Source organism: Camelus ferus, chromosome 5, assembly GCF_009834535.1.
Source record: "Camelus ferus isolate YT-003-E chromosome 5, BCGSAC_Cfer_1.0, whole genome shotgun sequence".
Classification (NCBI taxonomy): Eukaryota; Metazoa; Chordata; class Mammalia; order Artiodactyla; family Camelidae; genus Camelus; species Camelus ferus.
Genome location: NC_045700.1, coordinates 15,664,047 through 15,690,493, shown reverse-complemented (window position 1 = coordinate 15,690,493; position 26,447 = coordinate 15,664,047). Strand labels below are relative to the sequence as shown.

The 26,447-nt window shown below is 42.9% G+C and overlaps 1 protein-coding gene and 1 pseudogene across 2 annotated transcripts in view; one reads left to right on the top strand and one right to left on the bottom strand.

The window, feature by feature from the left end:
- NCKAP5 (NCK associated protein 5) overlaps positions 1 to 26,447 on the top strand; it is an 829,955-nt gene that overhangs the window by 131,451 nt on the left and 672,057 nt on the right. The window lies entirely within an intron of this gene.
- LOC106729937 lies at positions 24,437 to 25,839 on the bottom strand (annotated as a pseudogene).

The window sequence follows — 26,447 nt, the reverse complement described above, 5'->3', positions numbered from 1 at the left end:
TTGGTTACACAGGGTGTAAAAATGAATAGACAGAGTATTTATTGGGGAGGGAAGGGTTTGGGGTCGTATTCCCTGATTATCATCCCAGCTCCACCTTCCCTAAGGGAGGAGGGATTTTTGTCCTTATTTGGTCTGGATGGGAAGTGTCATGGCGTCAGTGCATGATGGGTACTTCTAACCTGCAAGGCTAGTTTTATTGAAATGAGGACACAATGAGCAAAAGGTTACATTCGGACACTGGAGAATCCTGCCTTTTCCCACCTTTCTTTGTCAGCCTCCAGGCCTCTCATCACCCCAAAAGGTGTGACCACTTATCAGCCTAGAGGTTCCTGCTTTTCTTTCTCTGCCCGGGGACCCCTGGTGCTTATATGATGTATGGTTTCCTGCATTTGGCCTGTGTCTCTCCTTTCTGCCCAATTTCTGCCACTTGGACTGCGTCCCCCTTCCTCTAGCTATTTGCCTGCTCCAACAGAAACAATGTCCAACTGATGACAAACCTAAAAGGCAGGGATGCTCTAAACAGCCTCCTTCACATCTCTCTTAGCGTAGATCTGCCTGGGACAAAGTCTCTCAGCTTTTGGCTAAAAAGCTCCTTTAGTTTACCTTCATTTTGGAAGGACATTTCCTCCATAGCTAGAATTCCAGGTGGAGGATCTTTCTTTTTTTTTTTTTTCCATTGTGCCTGTGTATGTCCTCAGCCTGAACTCACTCTAGGGGTAAAACTTTCTATCACTTTATTGCTATGCTCAAACACTTACATTTATTTATTTGTCAATTTTGTGCTTATTTAAAACACACCTCTTCCAAGTTCCAAGGGCAATGGGAGTTCTTTAGTTCTGATGTTTGAGGTTTTCATGGTGAAGTGTTCCCAGTTGAAATGCCCAAACACGCAGAGACTGCAGCCCCGGTAACAATGCCCTGTGTGTTTACCTCACACTGGTCCATGCCGCCCAGCTGTGCCTGATGTTGGGCTGCAGCCCCGGAAAGACAAGAAGGAAACAGCAGCCTGGACACCAGCTTGGCTGTGCTCTTGAGTTCTCCATGGTCCTTCTTGCACAGAGGCTGGTGTGTAAAGAACTCATTAAAACAATGCTGAGAGAGCCACGTGTTTTAGTATTTGAGAGCAGCCCTGAGGTCCGAACAGTCCAATTACTACATGTGTGGGTTGAGTGTGCTTTTTGGTCCCTTTCTAATTTGTTCCTTCAAGCAGTCCTACAAGGTAGAACAGAGCAGTTGTCCCCGTGGGACAGACAGTTAAGGAAACTGAAGATCCGTGCTTGTTCGAAGGCTCGGAGTCAGTTAGCAGCAGAATTGAAATCAGGATGCCTGTCACCCAAGGTCTTTGTCAGTCACTTGGCCACAGTGACAATTCCCTTCTCAGCTAAACAGATCATTAAAGCAAATCCAAAGCTGTCCTGTATGGCAGCTTCTACTACTATCTTATGAGAAGACGTCAGTCAGAAGGGGCAGCAGGTGATGGCCCCAATCCTGTGTGGCACATGGTTAAGTGAAGGGGGCTCAGCCCATTCTTCCTCTCTATTCCCTGTGTCCAGACAAGTTCGCCTATAAAACTCTCAACTAAAGGGTAGGGTGTGGGTGGGTATAGTTCAGTGGTAGAATGCATGCCTAGCATGCACAAGGTCTTGGGTTCAATCCCCAGTACCTCCATTTAAAAAATAAATAAAATCTAATTACCTTCCACTCCCCCCCCCCAAAATAAGTAAGCATACTTATAAAAATAAGTATTCCACCCCCCAAAATAAGTATACAGTGCTGTATGTCAGGTATGTCCCAATAAAACTGGAAAAGGAAGATGGTGTAGCTCAGTGGTAGAGCGCATGCTTAGGATGCACAAAGTCCTGGGTTCGCTTCTCAGTACCTCCATTAAAAAGCAAAAACAAAACAAAAACAACTCTTGACTGAAAAATCTTAGTTTTAAAACTGGAAGTGGTTTTCTCCATCACCAGGAGTAGTGTTTAACAGTCCTCACTGTTTGAAACTGCAAACAAATTTCTCACAGTGTTGTATCCAGTCATTCTTTCCTCCTCCTCCTCTTCTCACTCAGAATGCTGAACAGCTGGCCATACTGAGGACATAATAGCCCCTCTACCATCAACCCACTCCACCTCCAGCTTCTCTTCCCCGGGCGAAATAATACAGGGGCCATTTGGCCTTTGCTCCCAGGTCCTGTTTTGCATCCTTTGATCTCCATTGTGGGTCTCCTCTGAATCCTCCCGTTAGAGGCCCAGGAGGACAATAGCTCCATCTTGTAAAAAGGACACTGAGGCCTCTCAGATGAGAGGTCACAAAGCCTGGGGCTCCTATCCCCACCCCTCGGATTAGCATTTTTCCCACATTGTGGCTACAGCGCTAGCTCTCAGCTGGGCAAGACACCTGCCACCATTCAAGCTGTTGGCCGGCTGGTTGGCAGACTGACTTCCTGAGCTCACGAAATCAACCTGGGAAAGGGAGTTGGAGGTTGATTACACGCTGTGACGTTTGCAGGTTCACCTTGTGGGACAGAAGTGCATGCCTTCCGGGGGAAAGGCAGTCGGGGGTTAATGGGAAATCGCTGTTTGGGGTTGTCACAAATCATGAGATGCTGGGAGAGCTGACCCTTCTGGATCCTCTGGGGCTGATCGGAGCAAAGTGCCAACTGTCGGGGCCAATAAATTGGAAAAACCAGATGAGTCAGATGGAGGAGAATGTGGTCCTTAATAGAAACAAAAAACAAAACAGTACATTCTTTTTATTTTAAAATACACTCTCTGGGGCAAAAAGAAAGCTATTTCCATTATTCACGTAAAAGGGTAAGAAGAAAAGTGTTTTTCATTTGAAGCAACATTTTTAAAGCGGGGTATCTGGCAACTCTTTTATTGAAACTTGTATTTCTCACTCTCATTCGAAGCACTGCCCCACCCTTAGATGCATGCAAAACCAAATGTTTGGCAGGGAGAGGGGTTTTGTAAAAGAAAAAGATGTTGCCCTTGGAGGCCTCTTTTTCTTAAACTTGAGAAGTTGCATGTTGTTTTGGAGCTGGAGTTTTCTCCAGGATATACTCATTTGGTCCAGGGCATGAGATGTTTCTTACACAAAGCTTAGAATGATGAATCTGGACTGAGTTGAAATCCGACTGAGTGATAAAAATAGAAAAACAGCCTGTAAAAATCCTATAGGATGGAGTCATTTCCATATGACACCAAACTATTTTGGATAATGCCAGAGCGGATTATGTTCAATGCCAAGTTGGATATTTGTTCCTTCCCTGCAACTCCTGTTTAACAGGAGGGGTCGGGGGCAATCTTTCAGATGTAGTCGGTTGTTTTCAAGAAGCCTGTGCTTTCTGTTTGCTGTGATCCTTTTCATCAAGAGGACGGCTTCTTTTGTCTTCTAAAGGCACCACATCCTTGGAAATCCTGAGGCTTTTTGCAAATATGAAAAAGTTGTTCTAGAATATATGTTTTTTCTCTGTAGTTTGATAGGTGATCTCTGAAAAAGCAAATCTAAAGGGATTCTCTACTGAGCCTGTGTGGAAAATTCCCCAAACCTTGTATTTGGAAAACAGAACGTGTGTTTGCTAGGAAAGGATGACTAGAACAAAATTCCCACTCACTTCATTCTCTGAAAGAAGGGACTGCATCTGTCTTGTCTTCCGCAAGACCCCAATGCTCTGCACAGCTTGGGTACAGAGAAGGGTGTTCTTGACATATCTGTTCGATGTGTGATAACCTGCCATATCCCAAAGAGGGAGGGGAGGCCTGAGCTTTATCCAGGCTGAACAGAAATCTGAGATCACTTAGTAGCAGAGAACTGGCACTAAATAGAAAGTAGAAATATTTTACTCATAGGACTGTTGGTTTGACTCACTCTGAAAATCAAACCAAGTTGCTTACAATCAATGATGTTGTACTTTGGCTCAGATTAACTCATCTCTGGCAATCAAAACCATATTTGATTGCTATCTGTACTTCTGTCTGTAACTATAAATCCATTCAGAATAAGTGTGTCATTTCAAAAATGAAAAGAATAAATCATTCTTTTTTCCCCAAAAAGTCTTAAAAGGAGAGACTTTTATACAGAGAGGGGATGTGTGGTTGCAACAAAATATCTGAATGAGAAATACTATACTGTACACCAGAAACTAACGCAGCATTGTAAATCGACTTGAATGAATGAATGAATATATAAATAAATATAAATAAAAATAAAGGGTATAAATGACAAACCAAAGGGGAAAAAAAAGAAATACCAATATCTCCAATACTATTTGGGGGTAGCACTGTGGTTTGAGTTTTGAAGTTTACCTTAATTAAGGAAACTGAACATTATTTGCATGGTCTGCTTGCTGCCCAATGGTCAGAGGAACCCCTGGTGACCAAACACACTTGTTCAAAGTAAGAGCCAGAGCCCCTTTGACCTTTCAGTGCATTGTCTGTGGGAGCGATGGTCAGCTGGCTCCCAGAGTGAGCTGGGCCTGCAGCTGCCCTGCCAGCTGGCCGTCACACACGTGCAGCAGAGAACTTGGAGGGGACTCACGGCCTCCCCAGATGCCTTCTGGCAGGGTCCAGCTGATGCCCCACACAGCACAAACCAGTGTTACATTTCAGATGAAATGGCTTAGTTTGGGTGTCCTAGATGTTCCTTTCAATCCAAAAGAGTGAGCACCTTGTGTTTGCAACTTAGTTTTCCAAATGCACAAACTGTGGTCCCATCAGGAGCCGCAAGTGACAGCCAAATCACAGACTCTGAGCGTTGTGCAAGGAATTCCAGGTATGCAGTCTCTTCGGCTGTGACACAGTGCAAATGGCATTGCTAATAACCCGTTTTACCAGCAGGAACTGAGGCAGCATCAGTTGGGTGGGATAATTGGGTGGAATTAACCTGTGTAACCAGACTGAATACATCTGAAGACGTAATAGACAGAAGCAGCGTGGTCTGTGTATTTACCAATTTGGAAAACAGCTAAGCATAAAGGGAGCATATTGGGGGTCAAAGTTCAACACCAGGGAAGAATGAGAGAATCCTAGCAGTGAATTCTTGACACAAGAGGCCACGTGACAGACCATTAGCCAGGACCTACATCTGCCCCTGAATTTTAAATGCAGTTTAACTCTTTTGAGAAGTTAACTCATATATTAAAGAATATGTAGAAGCATCATGCTTTTCCCCCGCTTTATAGTTTGTGTGCTTTAATACTCCACCCTGGCAGACTTCTTATGAGGAAAATCTGATTTTCTTGGCTAAGACTGTGGGAAAGTATCACTCTTAGAATGACCTACAAACAGGAAGAGCTACAACCTCTGACCATTATGTTATACTGTGAGGAGATGGTAGTAGAAGAGATGGACCATATATTGAGCAGACTACGGATCGTATGAAGTATCTTTTAATAAATGCAAAGATGGAGCTAAATATGTGAGTCAATTTCATGCTCTTTTTGGTGCAGCAAGAACGAATGACCTCAATTCATCCTCCCTGTCTTTACCCCATTGGCTTTTTTGCCCTTTGCTGCTTAGTGAAAATGGGAACATTGCATTGCCCTTGAGGTAAATGCTTCCACTTGAGCAACTTGCCATGTGGAAATCAAAGGGGTCAGATTTCTAATATGGAAAATGCTTTAATCTCAGAAAACCAAAAGGCAGATCCCATTAGGAATGACACCCTGTCTTTGAATCATTGAGTGTGCGTCTGTGAGAGTTCCAATGAAATCCTGGACCTAGAGATTTTCAACTTTGGCAAATTAGGCCTTAACCTAATTCCTGTTTCATAAATAATTTCAGAGCATCTGTGACTTTTAAGAACTCACTGTATTTTATATGGCTCCTGAGTTATGACAGCAATTGCAATAGCCCGACATTTAGTATGTCATTGATTTTTCTTGGAACCCATCCTAAGTGGTTCTGTGACTATGGAAGAATACTATAATGGTACCTATTATGTGCGCAACCCCAAGGGGACTGAGATAGTGAGGTGTCCTTGTTTTGTCATTTATGATGCAATGTTAAACTCCAGACAAATTGTGCAAACTCAGATGACCTCTTGGGCGACCTCGCCTTCAACTCTTTACAGAAGAGGGTGAGAAATCTAGTGTCCAGAAGGACCAGACAAGTAACATAAATAGGCGAAGCAGTCGGGGTGGAGAATGGGGCAAAATGAAGATTTTGCTGTTTGTCTCGAGGAATCAGATGCTACTCTGCTCCTTCGATTGTGTGATGGAATAACACATTGCTATGGGAATGTGGTATGACCCCGGGGTTGCCAGATCTTCCCATTTTTCAAGAGCAGCTGGAGAATAAAATTTTTATATGAAGTCTTCTGATTTATCAAGGTTAGCTCATTTTCTAAAACTTTTTGGTTTAGGTAATTTTAGATTTGCATGCAGTTGCAAGAGAGAGAACAGAGAAATCCCATACACCTTTCTTATTTCCCCGAATGGTAACATCTTTCATCCTATAGTAGATCATGGCCAGGAAATTGACATTGATACAATACGCTGACCTACTGGCTCATTCTTCTTAAACTCTGTACAGATCAACCAAATTACAGTTGAAAGATGGAGTTAGCCCATCTTCCTACACCTCCTACTTGCAACCTCTGTGTATTACAATCTTGCTTAGCTCAGAGCACCAGCCTATGCCTCCAGGTTCTCATCACTGAAGCTAGAAAATGGACTTCTCCTTGCTCTTTCCTCCTCAATGCTTTTCCACTCTCCTCCTGCCTGTTAGTGTGTGCCCAGCATGGGCTGTGCTCTAACACCTGCTCCCTCTCTCTACATCACCACATGCTGGCCTCAGCTTCCACTGAAACTCGCTCAGCTCTGCATGTGTCCTTCAGACAGGCCTGTCCCTGCAGGCTCTGGCCTCGGACATGCCTTCTGGTCTCACAGGCTTCTAACATTTGCTTTCTTCAGATTCCTTCCCACCTTCTTTTTCTCTCTCCCGCCCCACTGAAGGCAAACACTTCAACATGGTGGGTGTCCCAAGTATTTGTTTGTGCTGGAATTGGGAAATCTCAAATATTTTATTAAATGGAATGAGCCATAGTTTGGGGATTACAACTATGGAATTGTTTTGCTTTTCTAACAGCTGTCATAAAAAGTCAGTTTTCTACTGTAAATGGCTATAAGACCCCCATGATATTGGGGGGGAAATGCCAGTAAAGTCTTAGAGTGTTGAGGATAGAAATAATGTGCCTAGATTTCCTTCTGTTTGTTAAGTGAGGAAAAAGTGAGAGTCTTCACTGAGTGTTTGTTGATCGTTTTCACACTGACCTGGCTGCTTTTTTCAACCCAAGTGTGGGAATGGTTCTCATGCCACCAGGCAGTTGTTCCTTCTCATCATAGCAGAAGGTGGGAAGAGGCATGACTGGGGAAGAAATGCTTTATTGAGAGACCTGAGGTTTCTGTGTAACAAGGGCAAGGTCAGAATAAGGGGTTCCGAATGGGGAAGAAAGTGCCGGGGAAGAAAACAGGTGGCAGAGCCGAGTGCCTGCACCAGCACGCAGTGACCATGCTGACCAGTGATGGGTCCCAATCCAGAGCCAGCTGCCCTCTCCCCATTGCTTTATCCCCTGCTGTTGAGTGTGAACAAGTTGGAGGCAGGTGCAGGGAAGGTTAGTTTGAAGCGCCATCCGTGATGATGGTAAGATTTCTCACCTTGCAGAGATAGTGACTCTGAAGTGTGTGTGTATCATGGAAAAGAAGCAGAGGAAGAGGGGAGGGCCAAGAGAGTGGACTCAATAAACCCAAAGTCGAGTTTTCCTGGAGTTAACAACTGCATTTTGGGGCTCCCACGCTGTTGAGCTCGTGGATCCTTGGGCTTGTGTCTTCCTTGCCAAGCGAGAAAAAGAGATTTGAGAAGGAGAAATGGGCAACATTGTCTCTGGGTCCACCCCATCCTCCTCAACCAGATCAGAGTGCACAGAGATCTTCTCCTTGTTCTGTTTTGTACCACCCCTCACTCTGTATGCCCTGTGCTCAATGTTGACTGTAAGATCTGTCTCCGAGGGTCCTAACCAGTGCTGCCCGCCCCTCCGCTGGCCCCCATGGTAACGAGAGGTGACAAGCTCCATCCTTGAGCACATCCATGCTTAAGGTTTACCAAAGCCCTCTCCATGACCCCAGGTGTTTCTCCTCCCCTCACCCATACACATGGCTCTCCAGCAGAGAGGACACGGCACAGGATGGTCCTGGTCTTCCTGCTACTGACACAGCAACTGACAAAGACCTTGGACTTCCGTTTTCACATCTGAAAATAGAAATATATAGTAGAGATTATTACCATCTTTATTTCATAGGTGAAGAAACTGAGGCTAAGAGAAGTGTAGGAGAGTTTCTCAACATCCCGCAGCTAGTAAGTGGTGGTGGCAGGTCTGTGGGCAGAGGGGAGGACTTGATATTGATGGAATTTCAAGTACCTGTCACAGAAGGGGAGAGGAGAGGACTTCCCTTGGCTATAAAATAAATCAGGTCCCCCCTAAATCCCTGGGGGACTTTTAATAACTCTCAATGCCCAGGGTTCTGATTTAGTCTAGGGTAGATTTGAATATAAGTAACTGTTAAAAGCATCCAAGGATCTTAATGCAGAACCATGATTGTAATTCACTTACCTACATCAGCAGCTCTTCAATGAAGCACCAGAATTGCATGGAGGGCTTGGTAACATACTCTCGTGGGGCTCCACCCCTGGAGTTTCGGATTCTGTAAGTCTGGGGAGGGCCTGAGAATTTGCATTTCTCACAAGTTCCCAGTGAAGCTGTTGCTACACCTCAGAGTTAGGGACCATAACTTCGCACACACCTAAATGGAAGATTGGGATGGAGGGAGAGCTTAACCTGCATTGCGTACATGCTAGGGGCCCAACAGAATGACTACGTTACTTGATTTAGCCAACAAATAGCACTTCATCTTCCAGGGAACCTTTTGATTTAGTTCCCATTTAACAACCTCAGAGAGATTAAATTTGTGCTTCTCAAACTGGGATATATGCAGATGTGGCAGGAATTATGAAAACCACACAATGGATGGTGCATAACTTCTTGGGCCACGAATTTCATTGGTATCAGCTGAACTTTTTGCTGCACAGGCTTGAACAGTTCAAAGGGGAAATGTCCCTGTTACCTGTGCATTGATTATCTTAACTTTGTTGTATACTCTGGGCCAGCTGAGCCAGCAAGGAGCAGTAGATAGTCAAGTCCTGGGTCTAAATTCTCCCCATTCGACTTCCTGCTTGACACGAAGAGGCAAAAGGGGATTCAAATGACCCTTTGGAGTTACTATCACCCTGTGCACACAGTCACGTTCCAAAGCAACCTTGAGTCCTTGCTTTACTGCGTCTGTGATTGGCTTTTATAATGAAGAAGATGGAGTTTCCTTCATTGTCTAGTACTATTTTTGTTAGTCATTAGTTCTGCTAAGAGGACATTTCATAAATAAGCTCTTACCTTATTCCAGTTATTATGTCTAAGGGTTTTTTGGTCATTTTGATAAAAAGCCTATTTTTTATGCAGTCTATAGTTTGATCTTCCATTGCAAAGCCTGAGTAAATGCATTTATTCTACAGTCGTCTCTCGCAGGTTTCCCCATGGACATTCACTTTCCCATCTTTTTTGGGTCAAGAGCTCCTTTATGAATCTGATGACCAATGTAGACTCTTTCCTAGGACAGTACACACACCTACACCCACAGAGCCTTGCTTTTTGGAGTATTTGCAGACCATTGAATCCCACGCATGGATCCTAGCCACTCACCCCAGATGAAGAACCCCTGCCCAGCTCTGAAAGCTTCTCCATGACAAAGTTTATGACTTGTCTGAACTTGAGTCTCTGGCTGGCCAGGAGGGCACACAGTCAGTGTCAGGGAATGAATGGTTTCTACAAGACTGTTTGAGTAGGAAATGTGCTTGAGCACTTGGAGAGTTACTGTGATCTCAGTATTTTGTTTGTCACGGTGTGTCAGGACATTACAGGTGCGATGAGATACCCCGGGACCTCTGTTGGCTACCCAACAGGAGGAGTACAAGGAACATTCTGTTGAGTTCAGTGTTAGCACAATGTCAGCATCCTCTGCTCTCTGACATCAAGGCTGTGCTGGATGACTCCTTGCCTGGTATTTCCTCTGTTTGATTTGGGGCCACAAACCCTTGTTATCCTGGCTTCCATCTTCAAAGCTGCCTCCTAATGCTGCTTCCTCCTCCTAATGTTGCTTCTTTTTATTCCATGTGTTTTGCTGTGGTGCTGGCTTTCAGTGTGAGTTCCAGAGCTGCTTTCCATGATGAACGCATCTCAGTCAGGGGAGGCTCTAACCCTGGGTATGGAGGGCTGGATGTTTTTGGAAGGTGAAGAAGGGATAGTAATTTCCATGTTATGATGTCTGCAATATAGTTCAAAATGCTTTAGACCAGCATGATTTTATGTATGTGCTGGCTAGTTTAAATTTCATCTTAGGGGACGAGCAGATTCCCTCATTGAAAATCCCCATTCTAGGAGTGGACAGTCCTCCAGGGCCAGCTTCTACAAGCATTTCAGCCAGCTGCTGGAGGTTTTGTGAATGTCAGACACTGTTTTAATTAGCTTGATAAATTTCAGAAATGGACTTATTGGTGAGGTCCAGGGTATTATGCACTTGGTATATGTGGGTTCGTTTTTGATAGATACAGACTGATTGATTTATTCATCACAGACACAAACGGGGTTGAAGAACCTAGGAGGCCTGTAGCTCACTCTTTAGGGATGACACTTGAATCTTAACTCCTATATGTCCTCTGCCAAGGCCTTGATACAGAAACTCAAAGTTGCTTTCTGCCTCTTAAAAGGCCTGCTGCCTCTGGCATGTTTGGTGGCTGCCTGTAGAAAACATTTCATGACAGGGAGACACGAGCATTAAAGGACGGACCTCTGGCATGTCCTTGAACTTGCTCTGCTAGTTCAGAGACCATTTTTATGCCTGCTGGCTAGTCTGTGTTTATTTAGTAAATGTTTACGTTTGTGTAAGAACATCTGATCTGAGGTTTGCTTTCATTCTAACCCGGTAGCAAGGTCAGACTTCCTGGGCAGACGTCATGATCTACCAATAGGAACCTCGGTGTTTTGTGTGACCACATTGGCTGAGGACCGTTCATGGCACTTAGGCTCTGTGGAGGATTTGCTTTCAAGAGAGATTCCATATATGAACTTGTGCTGTGATCACAACCCAGAAAGAAACACAGTGGCTACATTAAGGAACATTTGTTTCTCATCCGTGGCTCCTTGGGTCAGCTGTGGCTCTGCTGGGTCCTTGGCAGGCTTAGCTATGCTTAACTCCAGGGACCAGATGAGGATGGTCTGCTCCTCACATCTTTTCCCAGAACCCAGGCTCAAGGAGCAGCTCTACTTGCTCTTGGGGCATGCTGTTCTCCCAGGGGAGGCAGGAGCACAGAGGGTCAGGCAGAAGGGCTCTGCTTGGAACTAACACCATGTGACCTCTGTCCATGCGTCACTGGTCAAAGCCCGTTCAGTGGCAAATCCCAAAGTCAAAGGTGGGAGGAGGTGCTTTTTACTTCTCCCTCCAGCAGGAGTGGGTGGGAGGGGGGAATTATGAACAGAGAGGACAATCTGTCACCCGCCAAGTTAAATGATAAGGCCTTTCAGCATCTCATTAGTTCCTTGAGCATTACCAAGTTAGTGTGAATTTCTGTGCATTTGCAGGATGGGAGTGAGGCAGAAATATCAAAGGCACAGGCCCTTGACCTGGAGGAGCTTTAAGTCTCAGAGAGGAGACATTATTTCTGCCTCACAGAGCAGTTCACCATGGAACAACATTCAGGCAGAGTTGAAAAAATACACACACGTAAGATCAGGTCACTCAAGATGGCGGCTCTCTTGCTCTCTGTACATTCCCGGTTCCACCAGTCCTTGCCTCACCTACATCCAACTCACATAACTGACCTTCCCTCTTAATCATAGAGCCTAATCAGTAAATAGCCATGTACTTGCCCCCGGCCCCAGCGAGTGAGTGTTCTAATCTGTAGATCAGAGGGCCCCATGTTGATAGTTTATCAAAGGGATGAATTCTCCCTACAACTGGTAACTTTCCTCTCCCCACCCACCCACCCTGGAAGTGAAGACTGCTGCCGTGTTCTGCCCACCATGTGGGGGTGGATACGCTCCAGACGTGTAAGACCCCCCTCTTCATTAAACCCCTGCTGGCTCTGTTGCTGGCTCCGGGCTCTTTCTTGGGGCTCAAGGCTGGGCAAGCACAGGGCTGGCAGGTCTGTGGGGTGCAGCCCAACAACATACTACTCACAGAGAGAATGCGCAAGGTGGGCCATCCAAAAACCCATCGTGAGAGTAGTAACAGTTGGCCCAGCCATGCTCTGCACCACTAGGGGACCAGGTGTTCTATGACTCCACTCTTTGTCATCACCTCCCATCAGATACTCTTCCCCGACTCGGCAGTGGGAAGTAGAAAGGAAAATGTCTAGGAGGCCAGACCCAGGCCAGACCTAGGTCCCCAGTGACCTGTACAACTCAAGGCAAACTCAACTTTTCAGGGCCCCCAGATTTTTGACTTATAAAATGGGTCATGCAGACTAGCTCATGTCATCTGTGACTCCAAAAAGACAGCTATGATCTGCCCTTGGGTTCCCTTTGGTCCAGGTGCCCTTCCATTAGGGCACCTCAGGATTGTGAGATGATTCTCACCGGTCCTAATGCTGGCTGTCCTTGACCCTCTCTTTTCCTCCCCTCCCTAAACACCAACTTTAAATCAAGGTCACTTGCGTATGTTGTTAAACAACACAATTCAGCTGAGTAATATTTTTTAAAGATCTTATTGGCTTTATTCAGTGATTCACAGATCAGGTAGCATCCCTTCTAGCAGGCAGAAAGGAGCTCACAGGAGCTGTCCAAAATGGAAGACTTTATAGGCAGAAGGGGGTGGGACAAGGAAGTTACTAGCAAAGAGTGGATTTTTTGTCACCTTCCTTTGGGGGACACCAGGAGTCTCTCAGGCAGATTGCCTCACGGGTGCTGACCAGGTAATTCCAGATTGACTGGTTTAAGATTCCACTCCTGGGAGAGGCTGAAACTGTAATTAAGTTAGGTGTTAAGTCTTGGTTGAGTGATGTGAGTTTAGCAAAAGTGACCCCATTTGGGGCCATCTGTCTCTTTTTAAACAATGTGTACAGTATACATATTTTTATTTATAGTCTAGCACTAAACTTTCACCTTTCACTGTTAGATGGTTTGAAGTTTAAGAAATTGTTGCATTTTAGTTGTAATGTTTTCTTTGTTTTGCATTTTCAGAGATGACATTTATTTGGTATCTTCGCTCAGGACAGTCACAGTGTGATGTGGATTTCAAAACAGCCAGTTGAGAGCTTAGGGACCCTCATTTGTAGCCCGGGGCTCTTCTAAATAAGCCCTGGGCTCCACTTGTTAAGTGAATGGTCTGGTCATGTCTCCAAATGGTGGGGTGCTGGAAATGTGCCTCTTCCCCCATCCTCTCCCATTCACCCACACCCAGCCCCAGGACCCCCATCCCACCGTGTGTCAGCCTTCTTCCCAGGCTTGCTAAATTGTTTTGAGCGCTGTGGTAAATGGATTATTCTTAGATGGAAGCCTGGGCAAATCTGGTTTGGACTGGAAATCACTCAAGGTTTTAAAAGCAGCCAACAGGAGGGCCTAGGGTTAGTTTGGTTTCTGTTTTTATGGTATACCGGCAAGCCCTAAAAGAAAACAATATAGTTATCCTGAGAGCAAACACTTGTGTTTCTAAGAAGACTTGAAAACTGACACTGATCAGCACCTGAACAATAGAATCTCTTTCCTTGCAAGTTAAGGTGAAATTCCTGGAGCCCTTTTTTCATCTTTTATACCTGGCAGATAAATATTTCTTATCATCACAGAACTCTGGCTCCTGTACTTTTCAGATGCTCTTGTATGAGTTCACTTCTCTGGCAAAACAGACGTGGCTAGAGAATCAAGTATGAACTTGGGGCACAGAAATGCCACATTTCCCATTGAGGGAGTGCTTGCTGACTTTCTGTGTTCTCAGAAAGCTTGGATCGTGTTAAAAAACATTGCTAAAGTCTACTGCCTCCCCTAACCCTCAGTGAGAGAGAAAACAGTTTGGATTTGATTGACATCATGCAAATCCCCTGGGAGGCAGGGCCAGGCTGAACTTGAGGTGGACTTTGCTGCTTTGCTGTGAGGTTAAGGAGCTACATGGTGGCCTGGGTCAGTGTCTCTGGGAGTGCCACAGTGTACTCACTGTCTGCCCACATCTGTGAGTTTACTCAGCGGAAAGCTGTATCTGCATTCCTGCCACAAAGAGATTCCTAACTTTGATCTTTTATTATCCTAATTAATCATTAAACTTATTTTCTCATTAAAATCTTTTTTCTAACTGTTTTTCAGCTCAGTCTTTCCTCTCTCCCTTTCTTCCTTCCATCTTTTTTGAGAGTTTTTTTTCTTTTCTTTTTTAAGCAGATTGGAGCCATATCACGAGGCAGGCCTGGCCTTGAGCAAAACTGTGAAACAGGAAGGTCTGATTCCAAAGGCCTCCCACCTCCCTTCCTTTCCTCCTTGTTATATAGTTCATGTCCTTTCTCACCTACAGGAGTTCAGTGCCTTCACCCTGAATCTAGTTCTCCAAAGCAACCCTGTCCCCTACTATCCTGCTTCGGCATATCTTTTCTTGTTTTGCTTTTCTCCAGAAATCACTGCTAAAGTTTCCACAAAAATGATTCCATCTTTTAGTGCAAATCCACTTAGTTAAGTGAAAGGAAATTGGCTTCATTCATCTGGGAGATAAGAGAATCACAATCTGTATCAATCCTGAGGTGAAACTGCCCCAAATCCCCTCTTCCCTCAACACTTTGGTACTGCTTCTAATTTGAGATGCTGCTGTTGATTTATTGATGACATGTGTGATTGAATAAGATCCCAACATAATGGGAAAAGATAATAGGCTGGAGTTCGTAGAGAGTGCTTTTTAAAAGCAGTGGATCTTCAAATTAGGGACTTTATAGACTGTAAATTATCCCTCTGAGGTTTGGATACTATCAAAGGATGACCTATGTACTCTATTTGCCAAGAAAGCACATCTTATGAAACAGTCCCCATTCATTAGTTCAACAATGTATTGAGTGTATTGAGTACCTACCATATTAGGTCCTGTTGTAGTCACTAGGGATACAGTGGTAAAGAAGGGAGACAAGCTGTATCTTTTAGGGGTTATGCCTCTAAAAAGAGAGACAGCAGCAGTGCAGGAATGCCTGATAGGTGTGATTGCTAGGAAGAAAATTAAGCAAGGTATGAGATCTGGTGGGACCAGGAGGGAATTGGTGATTTGTATGGGGAGGTCAGTTAAGACCTGCATGAGAATTAAGACAATAAAGATACTAATATAATAAGGACCCAGGCCTCCCAAGATCTGGGGGAGGTACAATCCAGGCAAAGAGACCAGCAAATTCAAAGGCCCTGAGGCAGAAATGAGTTTTGCATGACTGAGAAACGTGGAAGTAAGTGGAGCTGGAGTAAAACAAGGATATTGGTAGAAGATGAGGTCAGAAATGTAGGCAGATAACCATAAGTTAGTTTTCTATGTGTTTGAGTCCTTTTGTTTTGTAAGTAAGTTCCTTTGTGTCATTTTTTAAGATTCCAAATATAAGTGATATCATATGGTATTTGTCTTTCTCTAACTAACTGCACTTAGTATGATAATCTCTAGGTCCGTCCATGTTACTGCAAATGGCAATATTTCATTCTTTTTTATGGCTGAGTAGTATTGTTACCAGGGAGGAAAATGAGGCAGGGGAAGGGATAAATTAGGAGTTTGGGATTAGCAGATACAAACTACTATGTATAAAATAGATAAACAACAAGGTCCTACTGTATAGCACAGGAAACTATATTCAGTATTTTGTGGTAAACTATAATGAGAAAGAATATGAAAAGGATATAGATATATAGATATAGATATAGATATAGATATAGATATAACTATATCATTGTGCTATATACCAGAGACTAACACAACATTGTAAATCAACTATATTTCAGTTAAAAAATATATATATAGGCAGGGGTCAGGTTGTATCTGGTCTTGGAGGTCATGCTGGAGAGTTTGAATTTAACTCTAACTGAAGTGGGAAACAGAAAACTGGGGGTGGTCCCCTAAATGAGCTAATTTGCATAATTGAATGGGTCATTTACATGCTGGTGGAGAACTGACAGAAGAAGTTGAAAGTCCTGTAACCTAGGAGTCCAAAGGAGAGCTGAAGAGAGGAAGGCAAGAGGGTTATGTGCTATTAACATCATTTAATAAAAGAAAAGACATAGGAACATCCCAAAAGTCAAGAAAAAAGGGCAGTCGTTTACAAAAAAAGAAGTGACAGATTTCCCCTGACATAATACAAACAGAGAGAAGTATAGTTTTTCTGCTTTTAAAATGAGAACAGCAAGTTTTACTTCATAATATTGCTTTGCATGTTACTGTGCTTTTTAAATATATTGCTCAATTTGGGGGTTTTATTTCAGTAGGATAGGGAGCTTTTTATTGGGCTCTTTAAAAAATTATTTATTTGTTTGTTTATTTATTTAGGAGGAGATAATTAGATTTATTTATTTATATTATTTATTTATTTAATGGGGGTGCTGGGAATTGAACCCAGGACTTCCTGCATGCTAAGCATGTGCTCTACCACTGAGCTATACCCTCACCCCTTCTTTTTTTTTTAAACAGGGCATAAAATTGCACATACAATGCAACTATGTAAAAGTATGTAGAGAAAAAAATATTAAAAGGAAATACACTAAAAAAAATAGGATATGGAGGCCCAGTGTCCATTGTCTTCTGAGTCATGGCCAAAATGTAGATTTAATGAAGTATGTTGACAACACCCGAGGCTAGTCTCTTAATTCATTCAATTCAGAAGCCTCAGGGGACAGGGAGGGAAACTGAGGCATGATAGCCTTGGTACCTGAGCTGGGGAAGCAGGCTGCCGGCCGTCTGGGTGTGCAGAGAAATGGGATGGGGGCCCTGCACAGGGCAGTTAACAGGCTCAGAACCAGCTGGGGAAAAGTCCCCTCTCCATGCACACCCTCTGGCCTGGCTGCAGGCCAGCTGTGGGAGCCCCACTATGAACACATCACATACCAGTTACATGTTTTCACTTTCTGCACCCTCTGAAAGGTGGGAGGAGGATGGACTGAAATGACATAGGTCCTCTTTGTTCCCTTTTGCTCAGAAGGGAACTGGGGCTGGTGAGGTGAGGTGGAAGAGTACTTGGAGCACGAAGGGGAAAGTGCCCAGAGGGGGATGCTCTGTAGCGCAACATCTTGCAAAGGATGTGGCCAGAAGGGCCACAGAGACGGCAGTTACTTGCATCATCCACTGTGAACACTAACATCAGCCCAGAGTTATTAGAATTACGTCCATAGATGGGACTTTCCTGAAAAATCTATTATGTTTCACATGAATGTGAAGTATAGTCATTTTGAACCAAGAGTCTTATGTTAAATACTAGACGTGCAGATTTTTAAAAACTCAATAAAACATTGGTGGCTAGACTAAATACTTTTAGTAATGCATACATCAAATAACTTACAACACTATGCGGTCCTACATAGCCACCACAGGCCGTTTACTTTACTCTTACAAGGTGCTGGGCTAAAGTACATTTAATTAAATCAATTTCTGTGTTTTTTTAATACTGTGGAAATACTAATTGTCACTAAATAGTGATGCATGGCATTTTAATTATCCAGTCATCATTTCCTTTATAAAATGAATGCCTCAATCTTAATGAATTTAGTTTTACACTATTTGTTTTAGAAATGAATTTTTGCAGACCCACTTTATTGGAAATGACCTTGGACTTTCTTAGCTGTCTGAAGCATAATCAGCAAATTATTTTGCTACATGGTTTCTGTGGGACGATTTCTTCTCTCAAAGCTGTTCAAAGATCAGTAGTGTGCCACTTTGGGTTTGGAAATCTTTCTCTGTTGGGACCTAAAACTTGAACTCTGGTCAATTACTTCCACAACTATAATAAGCTTTCTGTTTCCTGAATTTCACTAGACATTCTTAGGGAAATGTGGCCAGGTGAGTAAATAAAGATGTATTGCCACCAAAGAGCTTTATCTTATATTTTGCATTGCTATTAAATTTTTGTCCCTAGGTGACCTCCAGCTCCTCTCTTACCTTGTAACCTGCCCTACCTCTATGACCTAAAGGGAAATTAGTTTTTCCATCAGTTTCCAAATCCACCATCTCAAACCAAGTCCTTACTTCCCATCTAAGCTCCTTTCTCATCTCCTCCCCACCTCTGGATGACCTCCTTCTCATGAGAACTTTCTAGATGGATCTGCCTTCTGTACCATCAGAAGGTTGAGTACACATAACTTTATTACTAATGCTTCATTACAATATACTTATTTTTAATCATGTTAGAGATTATATTGGTTAAAAAAATCAGCATTGTATACAGAAAGCACAACTTTAATGAAAAGCAAATTAAAAAATAAATGGGTACCATTTAATCATTGTAACATATTACCATCTACTTGGTGGCTCGAAACAACAGAAAATGTCCTCTCTCCTTCCCGGAGGCCAGACATCCAAGTCAAGTTGAGCAGCGCTCCCTCTGAAGGCTCTGAGGGAGAGCCTTTCCTTGCCTCTTCCACTGCCTGGCTTGTGGCTGCATCACTCAGATCTCTGTTTCCATCTTCACGTGGTCTTCTTCCTTCTCTACCTGTCCTCTTGGTGCGTCTTCTAAAGACACTTGCCCTTGGATGTGGGGCCCACCAGATAATACAAAATGATGTCATCTGGAGATCCTTAGCTCAAATACATCTTCAAAGACCTTTTTTCCAAATAAGATCACAATCACAAGCTCCAGAGGTTAGGATATGGACATATCTTTTGGGGAGACCACAATTCAATCTGCTGTAATATTCTTGGCGAAGACACTGAGCTTCAGGTGTTGCTCCCCTGGCAACTAGAAGCTGGATTTGGAGAGACTGAAAATTGCAATCTCCATTAATACCAAACAGTTTTACATGTAATTCTGTAAAAGAAAAGGATGAATGAGTTTAAGATAGAGAAGGGGTGGGAGAAGGGAGGGGGTCGAGGGCAGAGAAGATACTTAGCACCCAAAGGAATTTAAAAATAATTTAAGTATACTGGGTAAGGAAGATTGAGATTAAAAATGGAAAAACTTTTGTTTGCCAAAAATATGTTTTTGCAGACATATAGTATTACAGACCTGCTTTATATATTTATGTAGCAATTCAATAGGAGCCAAAAATGTGGTCAGTATCAATGGAACTTTTCTGTTTTAACTTGGCATGACTTTATGTGTAAACTGACCAGTTTTCACAGTTACTTAAGCATATTTAAATTGGGAGAACTACTGAGACCTCCAAGTCCCCCCTTTTTTCATTAATTTTGAGATACAAAAGTCTATCTGTACTATGCTATGTGGTCAGAAATGGAGCCCACACCAGTTACTTGAAAATGTGATGAATGAATCAAGTTAGTCCTCCTACATATATTTCTAAATATTATTGAAGGTTTCACACTGTCTCTTTTAATAATCTGCAAAAAGTGTTCTCACTGAAGGGGATTTAGCTTCAGTGGAAACATTAGGGGGAAAAATTAGAACCTCATATAAAACACTGAAAAAAATTCCTGAAGTGGGCTTCTCCATATTTGGATTCTTGCCTATCAATATGGACAGAATCATATGAGAGCTTTTCTCTCCCTGCTGGTACTGCCCGCACCGCCCTGGCTCTGTAAAGATGGCTGGTCTTAATCTCAGGGTCAATGAGTCATTCTTTATCTGTGAGCCTCGAGCCCTCCCTAACCTGATTCTCTCTTCCTCCCCCAAAGACCCCTCCCCTTGAACTGCCCCAACTTCTTTACAGCCTCTTTTTCTCTCCCTCCACCAGGCATTTGTGTAGCTTTTGTTCCAAAGCTGTGATTATAAGGTGCAGAAACTCACTGAGCCTAGGTCAGATAAAGAGTGAGTGTGTTGGGTTGCAAGATTCCAGGGCTCCCTCCAGCAGGAGGCACGTTTGGCAGGAATCGAACCTGGGATCCGGGAAGCCCTCAGCGAGCTGGGAGGTGGTCTCTTTCTTGATACTTCTCTGATTTTCTCTGTTTCTTAATTTCTCCTTGGCCCTTCCATCCTCAAATTTTTGTTTTTCGTCATCGTTACACTTTGAAAAGTGGCCTCTGCGGGGGAATCTTGATTTATGTGACTTTTGACACCGTTATCTGCGATGCCAGCGCCCTGCCAAACTCCTTGTTATAAACTTCCAGCCACTTTCTCACACTCTTTGCTTCCTGTGATTGGCTGCCTTCGAGTCAGTTGTTCAAAACTTGTCCAGTCACATGCATCCAACGGGCCCCGCCCTCTTTTGCTGCAGGGACTGTTAAACTTGGGTTGCCTCCGTCTCTCCATTCTGCTTCCCACGTACTTCCATCCAGTGGGCTTTCCTCCCACTCACTCCATATATTTTTCTCCAAGGACATTAATATTGATGTATCAGACACTTTTGCCCTCCTGAACATTTATCATTGCTATTTTTCATGCTCTCCAACTAGAGTATGTATTTGTCTAAAACAGACATGTTTTCTTCCACTTCTTATGCTCATTATGTTGAAAAAAAGATGGTTCAGAATGATTCTGTTGACTGGCTTTATTGGTCAGATTTCTATTTTGTATGAGACAATTTGGATAATTCAGTAAAAAACTTTCCTTTGGATGATTAAAATGTCTCTACCACATGTCAGTATGCCTGATTTCTACCCAATATTACAATATATCAGTTGTTTCCTGTCTTGAGAGCCTCTTCTGGATGAGTCTGTTTCTCTTCCAGAAGAGTCAGCTGTGATATGAGTGAAGAAGACGTGGTGGTCAAGTCCCTAGGGGTCAGGAATCAGAGAGGAGAACATTTGCCTGGAAGTAACTCTTTCCTGAGTGTCTCCATCTCTCTGATGAGCAACACCAGGCGCTGGCAGAATCACCACCCAGCCAGGAGTCCTTCCTGAGTAAAATCTTCCACCATGAGCTGATGCTGAGCAGCAGGCTGACCCAGAGATAGGACTTTTCAGAAGATTCTCCCCAGATCAACTCCACACATAACTAATGCTAGAAATAGCACAGAGCTCTCTTCCTTTGGTTTAGCTCTCCTTGCCTAAGACTCTCCAGAGAGAGTTACATATAATTACCAGCAGCAAGGACAATGGTAGCCGGGGCATTGCCTTCATTGCAAGTTAGTAAAAGCATCCCTTCCTGTAAAAATTAGAAAACTGTCCTAAAGTACAGATTTATACTGGAACAAGGACTTGCAACCATTTGCTAGAGAATTGGCATAGTAACTATAAAAATTTATAGTGGTTATGTGGGGGCACGCTTGTCTACAACCTGCCCGATAATACCCAGCAACCCCAGAGGACTTTATTATGCAATCCTCAAAAATACATCTGTGTTTTTTCTGCAAGCAAGTTTTGAGCATTAAGGATGCAAGAGGCAACAAAAATACCCCAAAAGACAATGAACATCAAGGTTAGTGAGGAGGAACAGACTGGGAAATGAACATATCCTTCATAATTGCACTCAGTTCCCATTGAATTACAGAGAGAGGGTGGTTAACAGGAAGGCTATCTTTGGAAATGTTTTCAGATACACTGAATACACTGTTCTTCCATTTGAAGAGCTTACAATCAAATGATCAGATGGACTGAAACATGAAAAGACAAAAAGGATCATTTTGGATTGCTTTCTACAGAGTTGGGTAAACAAACAATAAAAAAAAACTTTCTAAAAAAATTTATTATTTTGGGAGGAAAGGGTGTTCAGAGTCTTAGAGAGAAAAAAAGATACTTGAGAGATTTTTAAAATTATTTTTAAGAGGTTTCACTTTTTGAAACAAGGAAAGAAGTTTGACTTTGTTGTGCTTTGTTTGTTTTATTGGAAGAGTGGTCTGACCTGATGTGGGTTATTCGAGCTGGGTGTAAATAGTTACTGGTGACCTGTAATGTGCAAGATTCTGGCCTTATTTCTTTCTGGAAGTAGGTCTTTCTCGGTTGCTTTCCCCACCAAATCTTCACATCATTCTTGCGTGATAGGGATTTCCTCTCTAGGTGACACAGGAGGGAAGCTCAGAGCAACGGCAGAGCTAAATTTCAATCTAAGTCCATCTAACTACAAGCTTGTGCCTTTCCCATTATAACTGCTGTTCCGTAGACTTAGCTGAATGATAATAATGCTGAAGATATAATCATGTATCATGAATTTAATGTATCTCCCAACAATTCATAATATTGGAAAGAATCTCTATTTAATTCTATCATTAAGTTGAAATGCTAACACCCAGAATGTGACCTGGGTGGAGACAGGATCTGTACCCATGTAATTAATGTAAAATGAGATCATCAGGATGGGCCCTAATCCAATCTAAGTGGTGTCTTTATAAAAAGGAGAAATGAGCACAGACACAAATGAGGCAAATGCCATGTGGAGATGAGGGCAGAGGTGGGTGATGTCAGCAAACCCCTAGAAGCTGGGAGAAAGACCTGTAACAGAGTCTCAGAAGGAACCAGCCCTGCCCACACCTTGGTCTAGACTCCTGGCCTCCAGAACTGGGAGAAAGTAAATTTCTTTTGTTTAAGCCATGCATTCGTGGTACGTTTTTACTGCCACCCTAGGAAACTAATACACTCTATGTCTTTACTCAGATGATCAGAAGCCAAGGCTAATACCCTAAATCTCATTTTGATGTGAGAAGCTTGCAGGACCCACTATCGGTTTCGGGAGACGGAAGGACCAGCGTGGGATAGGTGATTCTTATTCAGTAGAGCCAGCCGGTCGACGTGGCTGGGTGAGCTGAGGTGGCGTAAACAGGTACCTCTGAACATTTAAAAACCCCGTGCAACCACGTTGTACATTTAGTTGGAGTTTTGCTTTATGCTTACCAATTTTGTTTCTACCTTTTATTGGAATGGGCAAAGTTCATTGAACTTTATCTACTTTGATTAAATTCCAAGCAGAATTTTTATGACTACCCCCAGCTTGCCAATGTTGCTGGCCATGTCCATCAGATTTTACATGTCTTGGTGATTTAGCTACTCCTTCACGATATTCCCATGGGCAATGGATGTGAAAATTAAAAGAAAAAGAACATTTGAGGGATAGAGGGAGGGAAAGAGACATAAAAATGATGTGCTGGGTAGGGGGATAATTTATCTTTGTTATGTGTGTGACGGTTTGGGTCTTGAGGAAAATGGAAGGTGTTTGGATGAAAATAGGATAATTTTCTATTGATATACACAACTTAGATAAAATTACTGAAGGGCAGTCTCTCTCCTGCTTGTTAACCACAAAGCCAAATGGTAACCAACACCGTTGATTCAATGTGAAAGTTTTACTTAGTCTTACGTGTTCTGACCCCAACAAGCCTTGGCTATTCGGTTTTCAAGGAATCTTTAGCCTCGGCCATTATATGTGAACAAAAGAGCCCTCCTCATAGTGTCAGAGAGAGTTTGTGTGAACAAAAGTCTGTGGAGGACATTGAGCTCGTTACGTAATCCTTCCAGCCCGTCCACCTGTCCCAAGTGGACAGCACCATGGAGATGGAGACTGGCAGGTGCCACAGGCATGCTCCTCACACATCTCAGCCTGGATCCCTCATCAACCCTTTAGTCATCTTTAATGTGTTCGTCTGAGCCGTCTGTTCTTAAGTAAGACATGCTTTTCATGGAGGGAGGGTATAACTCAGAGGTACAGTGTGTACTTAGCATGCATAGGGTTCTGAGTTCAATCCCCAGTTCTTCCACTAATAAACAAACAAATAAATAAACAAACCTAATAACCTCTCCCTCCAAAAAAAAAAAAAAACAAAACAAAAATTTTTTTAAATATTTTTAAAATGATAAAAAAAAAAGAAATGTTCTTCCCATCTGGACGAATGCATTACGTAAGTTACTAACTGGTGTCTCATGGATGATAATAACTGTAACAATACTAGCAGCTAACATGTAGGGAGTATTTACTATTGGCAGACACACTGCTAAGGATTTTATTTATCTCATTTAATAATTCAAGGGGAGTCATATGATATCACTTATATGTGGAATCTAGAAAAATGACACAAATGAACTTATTTACAAAACAGAAACAGACTCACAGGCTTAGAAAACAAGCTAATGGTTACCAAAGGGGAAAGGTGGTGGCAGGGAGGATAAATTAGGACTTTGGAATTAGCAGATGCAAACTACTATATATAAAATAGATAAACAACAGGGTCCTGTTGTATAGCACAGGGAACTATGTTCAATATCTTGTAACAACCTGTAATGAAAAAGAATATACATACATATATAACTGAATATATATATATATATATATATCTGAATCACTATGCTGTACACCAGAAACTAACATAACATTATAAATCAACTAGACTTCAATAAAAAAATTCAAGGGGAGTAGTAGGAATAATCTCTTGTATTATTTCAAGACCAAGGAGATAAATTTGCCTTTTAAATATTTCTGTCCACTGAAACCAGCCAGACCCTGCATTTGGCATTTTCACGTATGATTTAAAACTTCGATCCTATCTCCCTGGTTCTATCTTTGAGGCCAAGGAACTGTAGTTTCTTTGGTCTGTTTTCTCCTGACACCTTCCTGGTGACCTCTTTGATGAACTGACCTGTATTTCCCTGTATATGATGTAAATCTGTATTATAGTTTTGGAGGTTCCTCCTCCAGAATGGCACCTGGATTTCTGTGAAAAACATCACTACTTATTTATTGGGTTCATTTGCAAGGTTAGGATAAACTTTTCCAAACTCCATACTGCAGGGTTCTAATATTTCTTCTAATGTTCTAATATTCCTTTTGCTCCACAAAACCCCTTTGGGGTGAACACTATAGTAATGCCAACTTTAGTCTTTATGGGTTTGTTTGTTTATTTTATTTGTTTGTTTGTTTGTCAAATAACCCTTTATTAAATCATTTTTCTTTGTAATTCTTAACTAGCTGGGCATTCCACCACGCCACCGTTGATGTTATCCATGACATCATGAGAGTGGTGGCCATCAACAGTGCAACCCACAGCCTGGGCAGTCCCGGGATTTCTTTAATGGTTCCAGAGAGTTCTCTAGCTAAGGATCAGTGCTGCATCTATCAGGCCATGTTGACAGCCTCATCAAATGTGATGTTTCCCCTGTGCTTAATATTTTTCTGCTTCTCTCTGTCTCTTGGTGGTTCCTTGAGGGCTTTGATGATCAGAGCAGAGGCAGAAGGTACCATGTCAGTCTGGGCCTGTCTGTTCTGAATGATCAGTCTCACTGTAATCCTGAGACCCTTCCAACCACCGGTGGCCTTGGCTATGTCATCACCAGCCTTTTTGGAAACAGACCCAGGGAGCCAATTTGGGGGGCCAAGGCAGGTGTGGCACCAACTTCCCCAGCAGTGTATCTCAGGTATATGGCTTTAATCTCACTGGGGTTGAACTTAGGCAGCATGATGGAGGTGGCTGGTGTTGGATGAACCCAGATTTGGAATGACTGAAGAAGACTGCATCTTGGCCCCTTTCAAGCCAAAAGCCAAAAGCCAACCCTAGTCTTTAAATCATTACAGTGTGTATGTCCTTGCTGGTTTCTAAGTCCCCTGACCTGCAGCTCCCTCAGCCTACATCCTGTACCCCCACACCCACCTCTTTCACCTGACTGATGCAGATCCATTTTTAGCTCTTCTCTTGGGTGGCCCATCTCCTCAGAGAATTTCCTTGGACCCTCACATCTGAGTTGGGGGCCCTTGCTAGATGTTTCCATGCCCTTGACCTACCATAGCCCTATCTCACCATTTTGTAATTGGGTATTTACTGTCTGAATACATCTTACAGACAATTTAAAGACAAGGACTGGATTTGGTTCACTGGTACCTATTTAAAGACAAGGACTGGATTTGGTTCACTGGTACCTAATACAGTATCTGACTTCCTAAAGTCAGGCCAGAATATTTGTTGAAAGAGTGAGTGAAGATTGCATGTCTACATCCTCACGCTTACCAAGCTGTGTGATTGCCTGTGTGAATCACCCATTATATAGAAAGCATCTCTGGAAAGATGGCAGGGCTCTTTCTAACGTGTCTTTGTGTGCTGAGTGCCCAGTACAAGGCCAGGTCACAAATGGGTGCCCAGTGAAAGAATAAGCAAATGGAGACCAAGATCCCTAATAAGAATCTCTTACATCATCTTTCATCTTGTTTCTTGGTAGTCAGAATTCAGAGGCAAGGAGAAGCTGTGATACTTGGTTGACGTCTTGGTTTCTTTCTACCACTAATGACCTTTAAACAAAGCATAGCAATTTTCCTTCCCAATATTTATAGCACCAAGCTTCCTAGTTTTCCTTTGTTTGGCTTCATAGATAGCAAGATGACTTAGACAAGATCCCC